At 47.3% G+C, this 16,537-nt stretch overlaps 1 protein-coding gene across 3 annotated transcripts in view; it reads left to right on the top strand.

Annotated features, from left to right (window-relative positions):
* Positions 1 to 16,537, top strand: part of COX10 (cytochrome c oxidase assembly factor heme A:farnesyltransferase COX10) — a 1,230,266-nt gene that overhangs the window by 344,808 nt on the left and 868,921 nt on the right. The window lies entirely within an intron of this gene.

Here is a 16,537-nt window from a genome sequence, read left to right as displayed (position 1 = left end):
TAGAGTATAAAAACAAAAAAGTATTTGGCTTGAGGAATGTCCTATAAACAATAGGAAAGGAACACAATTATGCAATGAGTAAAAGTTCACCTCGGATCCGCTTTAAGGTAAATCCAGCCCTGAGTGTAGGATATATATATATAATATTATATATATATGCTTTTACTAATCTTTGACCCAGAGTGTGATGGTCCCCTGCCAGCCTTCTCCTGGTGTACACGAGATCTTCCTTTCACACCAGAATCCCACCAGAGCGCGCCGCCTCTTCCTATCTACCAATCGTGATGGTGCCAGGCTTACAAAATGGACTTAATGGCCCCAGAATCATCTCAATCAGATGTAATGTTTTATCAGGAAGGAAACTCAGCGGGCTTTTCAGAAAAGCACTTTCTCACAATGACACATTATCATCGCAGAACCAATCTTTCCATCCTCTTCCCCCTTCGCTCTTCCTCTCCCGCACGGAATGATTCTCGCTCGCCACTTACCGTTTATTTTTAACGCTTCGCCTGCAAGTGCCATTTGCCTGAATGCCCCGTCAGTGAATCAATATTTCATAGCGATTTTTTTTTCTTTCCCTCTTTGCAATTTTCGCTAACAACCTCTGATGCGTACAGGCTCCTCTTAACTCCGACAAAACGTGCATCTCTTATTCGGCAGCGCGGCGTTCCTGGGACTAAATAGCTTGCTCATTATCTTGTCGCTTGATATTACTCCCAGAGAAGTGATATGAAACGCCATTACGCCGTAATGTTCCCTGGGATCGCGCAGTCGTATTAGTAAACACAGGAGCTTATAGAGGTGCTGTATAATGCGTGTTGGCAGTTACAACTTTATTAAATCAGCAACACGGAGGAGGGAAACGGACGCACAGGCAACCTCCGCCAGCACCGCCGCAATCCCTCGCCGCTCCCCAGACTTTTATGTCAGCAAATAATGGCTCCTCTCCTGTATTTAAAGCACCATTAACCAATGAAATTGAAATTTTCAGGTATAAACTGCTGAGGCTAAAGCAGGTTATTTGGCTCTAACTTGGCATTCCGCTGTAGCCCCGCTATAAACTATTACTTACCCCCAGCGTAAGGTCTTCCCATACAGAATGTCTATAGCAGCGTCATAATGGGAATATAAATATATAAATATTAGTGATGTATAAAGTGCCAACATATTCTGTGACACTGTACAGAGTAAGAATGAACAACAGAGCCGGGACAAGGTCCTCCAGCAGCCAAGGCTAAGACACCAAAGTGCACCCCTCCATCCCTCCCACCCCAGCCATCACACACTGATTGCTATTACACTAAGAGGCCCCTCCATCCCTCCCACCCCAGCCGTCACACACTGATTGCTATGACACTAAGAGGCCCCTCCATCCCTCCCACCCCAGAAGTCACACACTGATTGCTATTAGACTAAGAGGCGCCCCAGGGCCCCCAACACCTAAATCTCTAGTTATCTGGCTTGCAGTCACTGTCATGTATCCCCTTCTTATTTCTCTCTGCTTCAAACACAATAAGGGAACGATAGCTTAGTGAGTTGTGCCTCCTCCTACACTGTGCCCTGAGGCTGGAGCCTCTCTCTCGCCTCTGCCTGGCCCCGCCCTGCACCCCCTCCTACACTGCGCCCTGAGGCTGGAGCCTCTCTCGCCTCTGCCTGGCCCCGCCCTGCACCCCCCTCCTACACTGCGCCCTGAGGCTGGAGCCTCTCTCGCCTCTGCCTGACCCCGCCCTGCACCCCCCTCCTACACTGCGCCCTGAGCCTGAAGCCTCTCTCGCCTCTGCCTGGCCCCGCCCTGCACCCCCCTCCTACACTGCGCCCTGAGGCTGAAGCCTCTCTCGCCTCCTCTGCCTCAGCTCCGCCCTGTGCCCCCTCCTACACTGCGCCCTGAGGCTGGAACCTCTCTTGCCTCGGCCTGGCCCGGATGAACAAAATAATATAGCAAATTCCAACACACAAAGGGATTATTACAGTATTATTATTATTGATTTATGTAGCGCCTTCATTCTCTGTGGCGCTGTACAACAGAATACAAGGTATGCCAAGTATGACAATACAATATAAACAATACAGTTAAAAAGCAACTGAAGTGAAGATAACATGATGGATAAAATTGCTTATTTTTTTACAATAGTAATGTATAAATTATTTTGTCAGTGTTTGCCCGTTGTAAAAGCTTTCCTTTACCTAATTTACATTCTGCAATGTATCGCTGGTGGTGACATCTGTAGTTCTACCAGGTGATCTGTACGGAATGTTCGTTACTGAGAGTTCTATGCACAGAGGTCAAAAAGACCCTGTCATTTTTTGTAGATAATCGATTTTGCAAAATGCAAAGAAAAAATGGTTTAAAAACCAAACCATTTTTCCTTTGCATTTTCAAAATCAATTATCTCAAAAACTACGAGGTATTTTTTGAAAATGTTTTTTTTTTTTTGCTTATTCCCAATGTTATGGCTTTGCTATTAACCGATAAAGTCGGCACAAAATTACGTGAAAAGGCAAAATTATGGTTCCTGAATATGTTTACAAACGAAATTAAGATTTTTTTCCAAAAATTTGCATTATGATTTTGCGTCATAATTGCGAATTACGATGCAAAATTACGGTTGTGCAAAATTCATACTCATTACTATTTAGCAGTAAAAATCTATTGGCTGATTGGACTGGTTTTATTCCTCCTCACCAGTTTTACTAGACACAAGCAGCCGTGACACTAAATGATGCACACATATCACATTATTGATCACAGATAGGTTTAAAGGGACACTTAAAGGAGTTATCGGGCAATAATACGTAAAATAAGGGCTACTTACCCGGGGCTTCGTCCATCCCCAAGCTCCCCAGCATGTCCCTCGCCACAGCTCTGCCTCCCGGTCCGCGGTGATGACGTCAGGCCGACCTGGAGGCTGGCCTGTACTGCGCCTGAGCGAGCGGCGCTGTCAATCACCGCAACGTGGACCAGAGTGTACTGCGCAGGCTGCGGGCAGAGCTGTGGCGAGGAACATGCTGGGAGCTTGGGGCTGGACGAAGCCCTGGGTAAGTAGCCCTTATTTTACATATTATTGTCTGATAACTCCTTTAAGCCAGGAATAAAAATCAGTTTTACTTGCCTGGGGCTTCCACCAGCCCCCTACAGCCGGCCTGTGCCCTCACAGTCACTCACGGAGCCTCCAGTCCCCCGCCGCCAGCTAGTTTCATTTTCGCTGACGGAGTCTGCGGGCTTTCTGCACCTGTGCAAGCCTGGCCACATGCATCTTTCTTCATGTTCCCGTCCTCAATAGCGTCCTGCACAGGAGCAGGATGCTATTGCAGACAGGAACGTGAAGAAAAATACGGGTTGCCAGGTGTGTTGGGCCTCTCACGAAAAAAAAACTAGCTGGCGGCGGGGGACCGGAGGCTCCGTGAGTGACTGCGAGGGCACAGGACGGCGGCAGGGGGCTGGTAGAAGCAGAACTAGCTTGCGGCGGGGGACTGGAGCAGCAGTGAGTGAGTACGAGGGCACAGGATGGCTGCAGGGGGCTGGTAGAAGCAGAACTAGCTGGCGGCGGGGGACCGGAGGCTCAGTGAGTGACATCCGAGGGCACAGGGTGGCTGCATGGGGCTGGTAGAAGCAGAACTAGCTGGTGGCGGGGGACTGGAGCAACAGTGAGTGACTGCGAGGGCACAGGATGGCTGCAGGGGGCTGGTAGAAGCAGAACTAGCTGGCGGCGGGGGACTGGAGCAGCAGTGAGTGACTACGAGGGCACAGGATGGCTGCAGGGGGCTGGTAGAAGCAGAACTAGCTGGCGGCGGGGGACTGGAGCAGCAGTGAGTGACTACGAGGGCACAGGATGGCTGCATGGGGCTGGTAGAAGCAGAACTAGCTGGTGGAGGGGGACTGGAGCAGCAGTGAGTGACTACGAGGGCACAGGGTGGCTGCATGGGGCTGGTAGAAGCAGAACTAGCTGGTGGAGGGGGACTGGAGCAGCAGTGAGTGACTACGAGGGCACAGGGTGGCTGCATGGGGCTGGTAGAAGCAGAACTAGCTGGTGGCGGGGGATTGGAGCAGCAGTGAGTGACTGCGAGGGCACAGGATGGCTGCAGGGGGCTGGTAGAAGCAGAACTAGCTGGCGGCGGGGGACTGGAGCAGCAGTGAGTGACTACGAGGGCACAGGACGGCTATAGGGGGCTGGTAGAAGCAGAACTAGCTGGCGGCGGGGGACCGGAGGCTCAGTGAGTGACATCCGAGGGCACAGGGCGGCTGCAGGGGGCTGGTAGAAGCAGGACTAGCTGGTGGCGGGGGACTGGAGCAGCAGTGAGTGACTACGAGGGCACAGGGTGGCTGCATGGGGCTGGTAGAAGCAGAACTAGCTGGTGGCGGGGGACTGGAGCAGCAGTGAGTGACTGCGAGGGCACAGGATGGCTGCAGGGGGCTGGTAGAAGCAGGACTAGCTGGCGGCGGGGGACTGGAGCAGCAGTGAGTGACTACGAGGGCACAGGACGGCTGCAGGGGGCTGGTAGAAGCAGAACTAGCTGGCGGCGGGGGACTGGAGCAGCAGTGAGTGACTACGAGGGCACAGGATGGCTGCATGGGGCTGGTAGAAGCAGAACTAGCTGGCGGCGGGGGACTGGAGCAGCAGTGAGTGACTACGAGGGCACAGGATGGCTGCAGGGGGCTGGTAGAAGCAGGACTAGCTGGCGGCGGGGGACTGGAGCAGCAGTGAGTGACTACGAGGGCACAGGACGGCTGCAGGGGGCTGGTAGAAGCAGAACTAGCTGGCGGCGGGGGACTGGAGCAGCAGTGAGTGACTACGAGGGCACAGGACGGCTGCAGGGGGCTGGTAGAAGCAGAACTAGCTGGCGGCGGGGGACCGGAGGCTCAGTGAGTGACATCCGAGGGCACGGGACGGCTGCAGGGGGCTGGTAGAAGCCTCAGGAACGTAAAACTGATTTTTTTTTATTCTTGATCAAGCTTCTTTATACAGCCATAGTTGCCATCAATGTTGCTGCACCTGCACCCACCGCTGGGGCTGTCACTGTTGTGCGCAATGCTATGTAACACTACACTATTGTTCGTGTCATTAGTTTAAAGGTGCCCATTAACCGTACAATTTTTTTCACTAGATGTGATCTTTCGATGCAATTTTTACGATCGAAAATAATCGGAAGGTCGTTATCGATTGTTCACATTTACTGAATGATTCTTTCTTAAAATTTGATCATAAAACCCAACTTTGGGATTGATTCTATCCTATTTAGCAATCGACCAAAGAATCGTTCCTTATGGATTGCCTTCATCAACGGCAAATTTTCTATACTGTTCCATCATTAAAATCGCATCGAAAGATTGCATTTGGAGAAAAAATTGTAGCGTTAGTCACCATATTGTCTGGTACTCAGGGGCAAATGCAAGGGATAGGCACAAACTCCAGAGAGTAATCGGTGCCACACAGAAGATCATTGGATCACCCCCCCCGCCCCCTTTCCTCCTCCATGGATCTAGAATGAGGTCCAGGGCCAACAGGGTTCACAACGACATCAACTTGGAGGTGTCCCCTCAATGTCATTTCTCCTCAGCATTCAGATATTAAGGCACCTGACTGAAAGTTTCATGAGCATCCTCAGCAATTTTAGGGTCTTCACAGGTGGGTAAGACCAGCATGTACTGTATCGTACCCTCACGGATTATTTCCTTTTCAAATTTTCTTCGCTAGAGTTTAACACCTGGAAATTCAGCACCTTTTGTTGACATTGAACTGAAAAAAAATATTCAGTAATTAGTGCTATGATCCTGCAAGTTGCACTTTGCATTATAAAATAACACTTCCAAGCTAGTGACAAAATACTTGTAATGCTCAGTTTTTGGGAAGTGGGTGGAGCTGAGAACCTTTTAGCACTTCCTCCTGAGTACATTAAATGTACCGGGAAACCTAACGTGAGAGATGTGGAGATGGGTTTAATGACTTATTACAAAACAAATCTCGGCTATTCCCACTAGGTCAGCAAAGCACCCGTTTTGAAATCAAATTAAAACCAAAGATCTCTCCTCCTCAGAACTCTCGGTTTCTTCTTTCACTCCTTTCTTCTCGCCTCTTTCCCCGTTTTGTTTCCTTTCTTCAAGTATTGCATTTTCCACTTCTGACTAACACGGTGGAGTAGTGGTTGGCGCTCTCGCCTTGCAGCACTGGGTCCCCGATTTGAGTCCCAGCCAGGGCACTATCTGCACAGAGTATGTAGTATGTTCTCCCCGTGTCTGTGTGGGTTTCCTCTGAGCACTCCGGTTTCCTCCCACATCCCAAAAACATACTGATAAGTTAATTGGCTTATTCTTAAAATTTACCCTAGACTACAATACATTCACTACACAATATAGACATATGACTATGGTAGGATTAGATTGTGAGCCCTTCTGAGGGACAGTCAGTGACAAGACTATGCACTCTGTACAGCGCTGCGTAACATGTCAGTGCTTTACAAATACTAAATAATAATAATCATCTGCTACATTTCATCACCTGCAACATGGACAACCCCTGATACCTAGATTGTTTTTGTACTCGATAGGGTACTGTGAAAAAAACTGATGCTACCCTCTTTCCCTGAAAATAAGACCTACCCTGAAAATAAGCCCTAGTTGGAATTTTGAGCATGCTTGAAATATAAGCCCTACCCCGAAAATAAGCCCTAGCGGAAGCTAAAGAGGAGAAAGAGGCAGCCAGTAAGTGGGGCCAGTGTGGTGCAGTGCCAATCGGGCACTGATCCTGTCATCCCAGCACACAGCAAGGTTATCAGCTGTGTGCAAGGAAGACAGGGCAGGTGCCAGATCAGTACAGAAGCATACTTTCAAATCCATGAACATCACAATACAAAATAACAGGAACTGTTCCACTGAGAGACACTTTGTAATAGAAATATAAGACATCCCCTGAAAATAAGCCCCAGCACATCTTTTAGAGCAAAAATTAATATAAGACACTGTCTTATTTTCAGGGAAAGACGGTAGTATACTTCTCCCTCTGTACTGTATAAATCACTTGTGAGGACACATCTGGAGTATGGGATACAGTTTTAGGCACTACATTATAGGAAGGACATTAACATACTGGAATGGGTACAAAGATAGGAAGCTAAATTAATATAATTTAAATAACCACATGATGTCCCTGCAAATGAATAATACATACTTACCTCACCGTCCGTTCCTCTCAAAGGCTCACCATTTTCTCCTAATAACCATTCCTTACAGTTCTGACTAGATCTACTCAGACTCGTCCCTCTGAGAGCTGAAAGCCTTAGGGCCCATCTCTACTATATCAGTTGCTGCCAGTTAAAAGTGAAAGGACAAGTGATGTGCAAGGTAATGTCCATGCTTCTTTATGGCTGAAGTGACTGATATTATAGGTTAATGGAGTGTTAACCAGGAAGCTGTTATGGTGTAATGGCCATTTTCTAAAATGAAGGACGGAGAATTCGAATGTGGGAGGTAAGTATGACGTGTTTATATTTATGTGGCTGGATAGTGTAATGGTTAAGGGCTCTGCCTCTGACACAGGAGACCTGGGTTCAAATCTCGGCTCTGCCTGTTCAGTAAGCCAGCAACTATTACAGTAAGGAGTTACTTGGGCGAGACTCCCTAACACTGCTACTGCCTACTGAGTGCGCTCTAGTGGCTGCCTCGCAAGCGCTTTGAGTCCGACAGGAGAAAGGCGCTATACAAATACTGCCATTATTATTATTATTATTTTGACTTTTATTTTTCAATCTGCTTACTCAGATATCAGTGCCACTTGGTATATTGCCCAACTTGCCTGAGCATCTGTTAAAAAAAGATGCAGTACAGAGTTACACAACCGTTTCTAGCACAACACTTTGGGCGCTTTTCCATTAGTAGTATTTTTTTATCCATTCCGGGACAACAAAGGGATTATTTGCATAATCAGCAGTGATGCATTGTGGGACATCTCAGAGCTCACTCCAACCTGAATGATCACAAATACCTTCTGTTTTATGAAGGCTAACTTATGTTTTGCATTTCCAATCCTTTACAAATTTTCTATAACGTGTTGGGTAACTTATTAACTATTTCAAGATGTATTTATTTGTAAACAGTAGTCTTTCTTAGTAATTATACTAGTGTGTATAAACCTGCAGGGGGCGCTCTCAGATGGCATAAAATGCCATAGCATCTTAAACTCATACTTCTCAGCTTGGCATTCCTCTAAGGCATTTCCGGGGGTCCCAAAACAGTACAAGCTATAAAACAAGCTATACATACGGCTATGGGGGACTAGAGGCAGACTACGGTGAAATATTAAAATGATAGCATAAGTAATCTGTGCGGAGTATGGCTGGGGGATTGCAGATTGGCTGCACCAGTGTTACTTGATATGAAGCACACACACCAGTCCTGTAGTCAGGGAATGTAAATTGTAACACACAGGAGACACTTTCACTAGCGCTGAACCTCCAGACTGCTCCGCAGATAGGAAAGCAGGCGATCGTACAGAGAGGATGGCATGGCAGGTCCTGATCACAGATCTCTCTCTATCTTGTATGAGAAGTCTCATCTGCTAAGACTCAGCTTATGGGCAGCACGTTGGCGTATTGGTCAGTGCTCTCACCTTGCAGCGCTTGGTCCCCAGTTCAAAGCCCAGCCAGGGCATTATCTGGACAGAGCTTGTATGTTCTCCCCATGTCTGTGTGGGTTTTCCCCTGGGCACTCCAGCTTCCTCCCACATCCCAAAAACATACAGATAAGTTAACTGGCTTCCCCCTAAATTGGCCCTAGACTAAGCAAATACCTTGTTTTTTTAAGAAAGCAAAATTACATCTAGCTTCACTGAGAGAGTTTTCGGAAATGCCTTATATACTTGCGTATAAGCCTAATTTTTCAGCACTAAAATGTGCTGAAAAGTTACCCCCCTCGGCTTGTGAGTCAGTGGAACAGAACAGATGGTGGTGCAGGTTTTCTTACTGGCAGAGGAGAGTGTAAGGATCTTGCACTAGTGATTCTGCTCTTGCCAGCTGGCTCCCTGCAGTGTCCGTACCGTGCAATCCCTGTGTGCAGAGTGCTCTGCTCAATACTACCAGTGTCCCCTGGCTTAAATAGCATGCAAGCAATGTGACAGCAGTGCAATGATCAGGTGTTCTTCCTGTGTGGCAATCACTGTTTGTCATATCTGTGACCCAATATAGTGGCATCTTGAGACACAGCTGTATCATCCTATCTGGCTATGGGGAGAAGAAATTACTTGTACTGGGGGCAGATCTGGCTTCTGTGGAGGGGGCTATTCTGGGGAAGGGGGCTTATACATGAGTCAATCACTTTCTCCTGGTTTCTGATGGAAAGTGGGAACCTCGGCTTATACATGAGTTGGCTTATACGGTAATACGTTCATTGTAATGGCATTTCCCAACCTTGCCATATTCTACGCTTGTGTGTGTGTGTGGGGGGGGGGGGGGGGGGGAGACTTGTAGTTTTTACACACATGACATTACCGTGGGACAAAAAGAAGCAGGATAACTTTATTGACAATAAAGAGTAGGGGAACATGTTCTGTCACACTGTAATCCTACTTAGAATTATTTTCTGTTTTCTTCTCGGGGTGCCACAATCTTCTTATCCGCTACTCGCATTATGCTGACATTGATTGTAACATCACAAGGTAAAATATTGTATTCCGCATCTTGTAACCAACAAAACAGTTTCTTTGGTCCTTTTATCAATCGCTGATCCTGAACCCAGTGTAGGGATTAAAAAACTGTTTCTTTTCCAAACATAAAACGTTCCGCAATATCGGTGAATACAGATAAGATAATGAGGCCGGTTTAGCTGGTAAAAATTGATTTTTGGCATATGTTGGTTCAGGATTAGCGGAGATCTGGGGTATCACGAGATCTGAGGCCTCTGACCACAAGCAAAAGGGACAACCATGGCAAACAGATCTGCCTGGCCTCCTGGCTCGGCAATCAAACCGCCACAGATCACACGAGTGTCTGAAGGATGTGTGTGTCTGAAGGACTTTTATGTGCTTCTGAAATTCCCATCGGAACAGAAAATAAAGGGACATAGTCTGCTTTGTACAAACAAGGCAGGAGAGCATCGCAATCAGGCCCGCTTAGGCCCTAATGGAATCATCTTGTTTCATGAGCACTTTTGTGGCTTTGTGGCGGTTACCGAAATCAAGGGCAGACAAGACATTCGAGCTGGAAACTGTTTACACAATAAAGTTTTAATGCAATCTCAGGAAACCAACATGGCTACTGTTTACTGGAGGAGGGCTGTTCATCGTTAGGCTCAAGAAATGGAGCGTGGTTCACTGAGGCCGTGAATAGAGACTTTCATTGTGCTGCAGGTGTTACCAGTCTCATGTATTTAAGGGGACCCTGAACAGCGATAAAAGCAAATCTAGACTTACCAGGGTATTCCTCCAGCCCCCGTAGGTCCCCCGGCGTCCTCTGGGCCTCCTTCGTGGTACTGCTGGCGGCCCTGTTAGCCTGGCGACTTCAAGTGAAGTCATGCACAATTGCGCATGCATGGCCCATCCTCACACCCATCTCGATCAAGCGAATGTCGCCGTAAACCTCCTGCACATGTGCAGTTTCTCATGACTTTGGCTAAAGTCGCTAGGCTAATTGGGCCACCAGTAGAACCACGGAGGGGACCAGGAGGAAGCCGGGGACCTCGCGGGCTACAGGGGGCACGTCCAGATTTGTTTTTTTATCACTGTTCATGGTCCCTCTAAAGCAGGGGTCCCCAACCTTTTTAAGCCCGGGGCCCACTATCCCGACCAAACTTTTCTCTGGGGCCCCCCGGGGGGAGGGGGGCGTGGTTAGCGGCGGCGGCAGCCCCCCCCCCCCCCCTCTTTGCCCTGATTCTGAGTGTAGTATATAGGTAAGTAGGTATCTAGGTATAGTTGCCCCCAATATAGGTAGCTAACACAGTTGCCCCTGTATAAGGGCTATAGTTGCCTCCAGTGGCGCCTTAACCTACTGACCACCCAGGCAGTGACTTGGATGGGGCTTTGATGGGGAAGGCGCAATAAATTACTGTCAGTCCAAGGGGAAATAAAAATTCCTGTCCTGAAAGACCGTTGTAAGGGACTGGAGAGAAATAGATTTCCTTCTGTTTTAAGAAGGCAAATTACACCAAGCTTTGCTTTTTTAGTAGATGGGCATTTTGGTTCCTTTTATCCCCCTATATATTCCTAGTAGCTTGGGTCACCCTGAGCTGCTTGGTTACTCTGCTCTTTTCACAAATAGCCTTCTGCTAAGTCACAGATAAAGAATCATTCAGAGTTCAGATTTATAGATACTCCCTAAGAAAAAGGTGTCTGGTTTATAGCTGTTCTCTGCCCCTCCATGAGTCCACCCTGAGCTGGCTGACTGACTGACTGACATTTAAGGGTATGTAGTGAAAGTTTTCTACTCTCACAAGTGTTTTTAGGAATGCATCTAATAAGGATTCATAGAAAGATTTGAGACAGTCCCTCACTATTCAGTGTACAGAGGTGACAGCGCCCTACCCCCAAATGTTACTGAGTCTGCAGAGCGAGCAAGACAAACAAACAAACAGTAAACTCTGCAGACAGCCCTGTGCTCTGCTAGTCCTGCATGTCTAGATGTCAGGACGCTTGCCATGATTAGCTATGGAGCGGTAGGATCATCTGATCCTCTCCCCATTGGGACACACAGCCTGCTCTTCTCCCTGAATTCACCAGGACAGTGTTTGAAGTGTGTAATGGACACAGTGGGGGTTGCAGGTTTTGTCTTTCATTGTGAGAGAGTGAATAGGAGGGCAGCATCTAAAGCTCAAACAATGATAATGGACATGTAAGCAATGTGTGTAATTACATCCATCACTACTTATAATTGAAGCTGGCATAATAATGTATTTCCATTAATGCTGTCTGTTTGCCCTCTCTCTAATGCTATGTACCACCTCACAATTTTTCCAACGATTTTCCCGATGTCCATCAATTTTTTTTTGAGCGACAAGTACTCATTTACACGATGTCGTGACATCGCTTAGCGTTGTGTGGTGAAAAGTGACCGTCACTGAGGATCGGATCTTTAAGATCCTTGACAACATCCCGTAAAGTACTGCGGTCGCTTGACTTCTCGTTGGCACCCGTCCTGTAATGTCACGTGACACCTCGCATACCCGCTGCCAGGAAGCTGGCAGGAAGATAAATCGCTGGACGCTTGTCATGAGGGGACACCTCGCTGGATCCATCTTCCTGTGTTGTTGCAGTCACTGTGGTGAGTGTGGAGCTTAACTTTGCTTGCCCTCACCCTCTGCTCATGCTCCCTCTCCCACTGTCTCTCTGACCAAACAACTACTACTTGGGGAACAATATGCACAACTATGTACACTACTCTGAGCACTCTTCAGGGGAGCCAGTAGCATTTGGAACTATTATTGTGTATTAATGTAGCACTGACATCTTCAGCACTTTACAGAGTACATAGTCATGTCACTGACTACTCACTGGAGCTTACAATTTCATCCCTACCATAGTCAAACTGTAATGTCCGACCATATTATTATCATGTATTTATATAGCACTGACATCTTCTGCAGTACTTTACAGCAGGGGTCCCCAACCTTTTTAAGCCCGGGGCCCACTATCCCGACCAAACTTTTCTCTGGGGCCCCCCGGGGGGAGGGGGGCGTGGTTAGCGGCGGCGGCAGCCCCCCCCCCCCCCTCTTTGCCCTGATTCTGAGTGTAGTATATAGGTAAGTAGGTATCTAGGTATAGTTGCCCCCAATATAGGTAGCTAACACAGTTGCCCCTGTATAAGGGCTATAGTTGCCTCCAGTGGCGCCTTAACCTACTGACCACCCAGGCAGTGGCTTGGAGGGGCTTTGATGGGGAAGGCACAATAAATTACTGTCAGTCCAAGGGGAAATAAAAATTCCTGTCCTGAAAGACAGTTGTAAGGGACTGGAGAGAAATAGATTTCCTTCTGTTTTAAGAAGGCAAATTACACCAAGCTTTGCTTTTTTAGTAGATGGGCATTTTGGTTCCTTTTATCCCCCTATATATTCCTAGTAGCTTGGGTCACCCTGAGCTGCTTGGTTACTCTGCTCTTTTCACAAATAGCCTTCTGCTAAGTCACAGATAAAGAATCATTCAGAGTTCAGATTTATAGATACTCCCTAAGAAAAAGGTGTCTGGTTTATAGCTGTTCTCTGCCCCTCCATGAGTCCACCCTGAGCTGGCTGACTGACTGACTGACATTTAAGGGTATGTAGTGAAAGTTTTCTACTCTCACAAGTGTTTTTAGGAATGCATCTAATAAGGATTCATAGAAAGATTTGAGACAGTCCCTCACTATTCAGTGTACAGAGGTGACAGCGCCCTACCCCCAAATGTTACTGAGTCTGCAGAGCGAGCAAGACAAACAAACAAACAGTAAACTCTGCAGACAGCCCTGTGCTCTGCTAGTCCTGCATGTCTAGATGTCAGGACGCTTGCCATGACTAGCTATGGAGCGGTAGGATCATCTGATCCTCTCCCCATTGGGACACACAGCCTGCTCTTCTCCCTGAATTCACCAGGACAGTGTTTGAAGTGTGTAATGGACACAGTGGGGGTTGCAGGTTTTGTCTTTCATTGTGAGAGAGTGAATAGGAGGGCAGCATCTAAAGCTCAAACAATGATAATGGACATGTAAGCAATGTGTGTAATTACATCCATCACTACTTATAATTGAAGCTGGCATAATAATGTATTTCCATTAATGCTGTCTGTTTGCCCTCTCTCTAATGCTATGTACCACCTCACAATTTTTCCAACGATTTTCCCGATGTCCATCAATTTTTTTTTGAGCGACAAGTACTCATTTACACGATGTTGTGACATCGCTTAGCGTTGTGTGGTGAAAAGTGACCGTCACTGAGGATCGGATCTTTAAGATCCTTGACAACATCCCGTAAAGTACTGCGGTCGCTTGACTTCTCGTTGGCACCCGTCCTGTAATGTCACGTGACACCTCGCATACCCGCTGCCAGGAAGCTGGCAGGAAGATAAATCGCTGGACGCTTGTCATGAGGGGACACCTCGCTGGATCCATCTTCCTGTGTTGTTGCAGTCACTGTGGTGAGTGTGGAGCTTAACTTTGCTTGCCCTCACCCTCTGCTCATGCTCCCTCTCCCACTGTCTCTCTGACCAAACAACTACTACTTGGGGAACAATATGCACAACTATGTACACTACTCTGAGCACTCTTCAGGGGAGCCAGTAGCATTTGGAACTATTATTGTGTATTAATGTAGCACTGACATCTTCAGCACTTTACAGAGTACATAGTCATGTCACTGACTACTCACTGGAGCTTACAATTTCATCCCTACCATAGTCAAACTGTAATGTCCGACCATATTATTATCATGTATTTATATAGCACTGACATCTTCTGCAGTACTTTACAGAGTACATAGTCATGTCACTGACTGTCCTCAGAGGAGCTCACAATCTAATCCTACCATAGTCATAGTCTAATGTCCTACCATATTATTATTATTATGCATTCATATAGCACTGACATATTCTGCAGCACTTTACAGAGTACATGGTCATGTCACTGACTGTCCTCAGAGGAGCTCACAGTCTAATATCTACAATAGTTATAGTCTAATATTTTCAATATAGGATTGTTTTGGGGTAAACCAGTTGACTTATTAGTATGTTTTTTAGGATGCAGGAAATGTCTGAAGTTTCTGAAGACAGAAACTCCATGCAGATTTTGCCCTGGTCAATGTTCAAGCCTAGGACTCAGCACTAAAATGCAGTAGTGCTACCCACTGAGCCTCTATTCTACTCATAGATATCTGCTCATCCATGTCATCAATTCTGACCCTCTACTACCCTTCCTCCCTCCATTCTACTTCTCTTCTCTTGTATCACTTACACTACAAACACACTGTGCTTATCTCCAGAATGGATTATGAATCAAACTATTCGGCCCAGTGCACACCAAAACCGCTAGGCGATCCTCAAAACGCTAGCGGTTTTTGGAGCAGATATCAGAGCGATTCTAGGCATGTTTAGAGACATTTTCTAAACATGCCGAGCGTTTTTGTGGAGCAGATTACAAATACTGTTACAGTAAAAGCTGTTACTGAACAGCTTCTGTAACAAAAACGCCTGGAAAACCGCTCTAATCTAGCGTTTTTCAGAGCGGTTTGCATTTTTCCTATACTTTATATTGAGGCAGAATTGCTTTTGCAAACTGCAAATGTGCAGCAGGAGGCACGTTTGCAGTTTGCTAAAAACCTCAAACCGCTGGTGTGCACCATCCCATTGAAATACATTAGCCAAGCGTTTTCACAGACAGATGTGGTTGGCGGATCGCTGCTAAAACCACTCGGCGTACACTGGGCCTTAAACCACCTTACCATATCAGCCCTTCAATGTCATGATATACCCACTCCAGTCCTACCCTAACAGGTGGTATAATATATGTAAAACTCATAATGTTTGTGAAAGGTTATTTTGAAAGTAAGAATGTCTTGCTTGATAATCCAATCTTGCAATGTGACTGCCATTGGAACTTGTAGTGTGGGTGTTGTATTTATTTGAGGTGCATACTGGCAGCATGTGCTGTATGGCATACAATGCTGATCATCCACAAGGCAAACTTAGGCAGCTGCCTAGGGTCTAGAGAGAGTTTAGGGGCCTGGTGGTTGCTAGCCCCCACCAAATCTAACTAAATGAGCCAGGTGACCATCAGTGGAGGGCAAAGTGTTATCTTGCCCAGGGCCCCGTTTCATAGTTATCCCTCTCTGATGGCTTATATCATGTGTTAAGTGTTCTATAATGTATATGATTTTTGTTTTATTTTTTATGGGGGGGGGGGGGGGCGCCACAGGATTTCTTGCCTGGAGTGACAAGAAGGCTAGAGGCGCCCCTGGTTGCCTCAGTATAGTTAGGTAGTATAGTTACCCCAATATAGTTAGTACAGTTAGCCCAGTATAGTTAGTACAGTTAGCCCAGTATAGCAAGTATAATTAGCCTAGTATAGCAAGTACAGTTAGCCCAGTATACCTAGCACAGTTAGCCCAGTGTAGCCAGTACAGTTAGCCCAGTACAGTTAGCCCAGTGTAGCCAGTAGTTACCCCAGTATAGCTGCCCCAGTGTAGCTAGCAGAGGTGCCCTCTCTCTCTCCCCCCCCCCCCCCCCGCGGCCGCCGCTCCTGTTACCTTATGAGCGGGCGTCCGCTTCCTTCCTTATATTCCTCCAGCCGCGGCTCTCCTCTTCGCAGCATGTCGTATTACAGCAGCGCTTCCTGCGCGGCTGCTGTAAGGAGGGAAGGAGGCGGAGTAGTGGCTTTCTGTAGCGGCGATATGCATTACCGTTACTATGGGAACCGCTGTCCCGGCTCCCTTGGACTCCTTACAGCAGCCGTGCAGAAAGCGCTGCTGTAATACGACATGCTGCGAAGAGGAGAGCCGTGGCTGGAGGAATATAAGGAAGGAAGCGGCCGTCCGCTCATAAGGTAACAGGAGCGGCGGCCGCGGGGGGAGAGGGAGAAGCCGCGGCCCCCCAGAAAT

Source organism: Hyperolius riggenbachi, chromosome 12 (genome assembly GCF_040937935.1).
Source record: "Hyperolius riggenbachi isolate aHypRig1 chromosome 12, aHypRig1.pri, whole genome shotgun sequence".
Lineage (NCBI taxonomy): Eukaryota > Metazoa > Chordata > Amphibia > Anura > Hyperoliidae > Hyperolius > Hyperolius riggenbachi.
The sequence above is the reverse complement of the archived record's forward strand: the minus strand, read 5'-3'. Positions and strand labels throughout refer to the sequence as shown.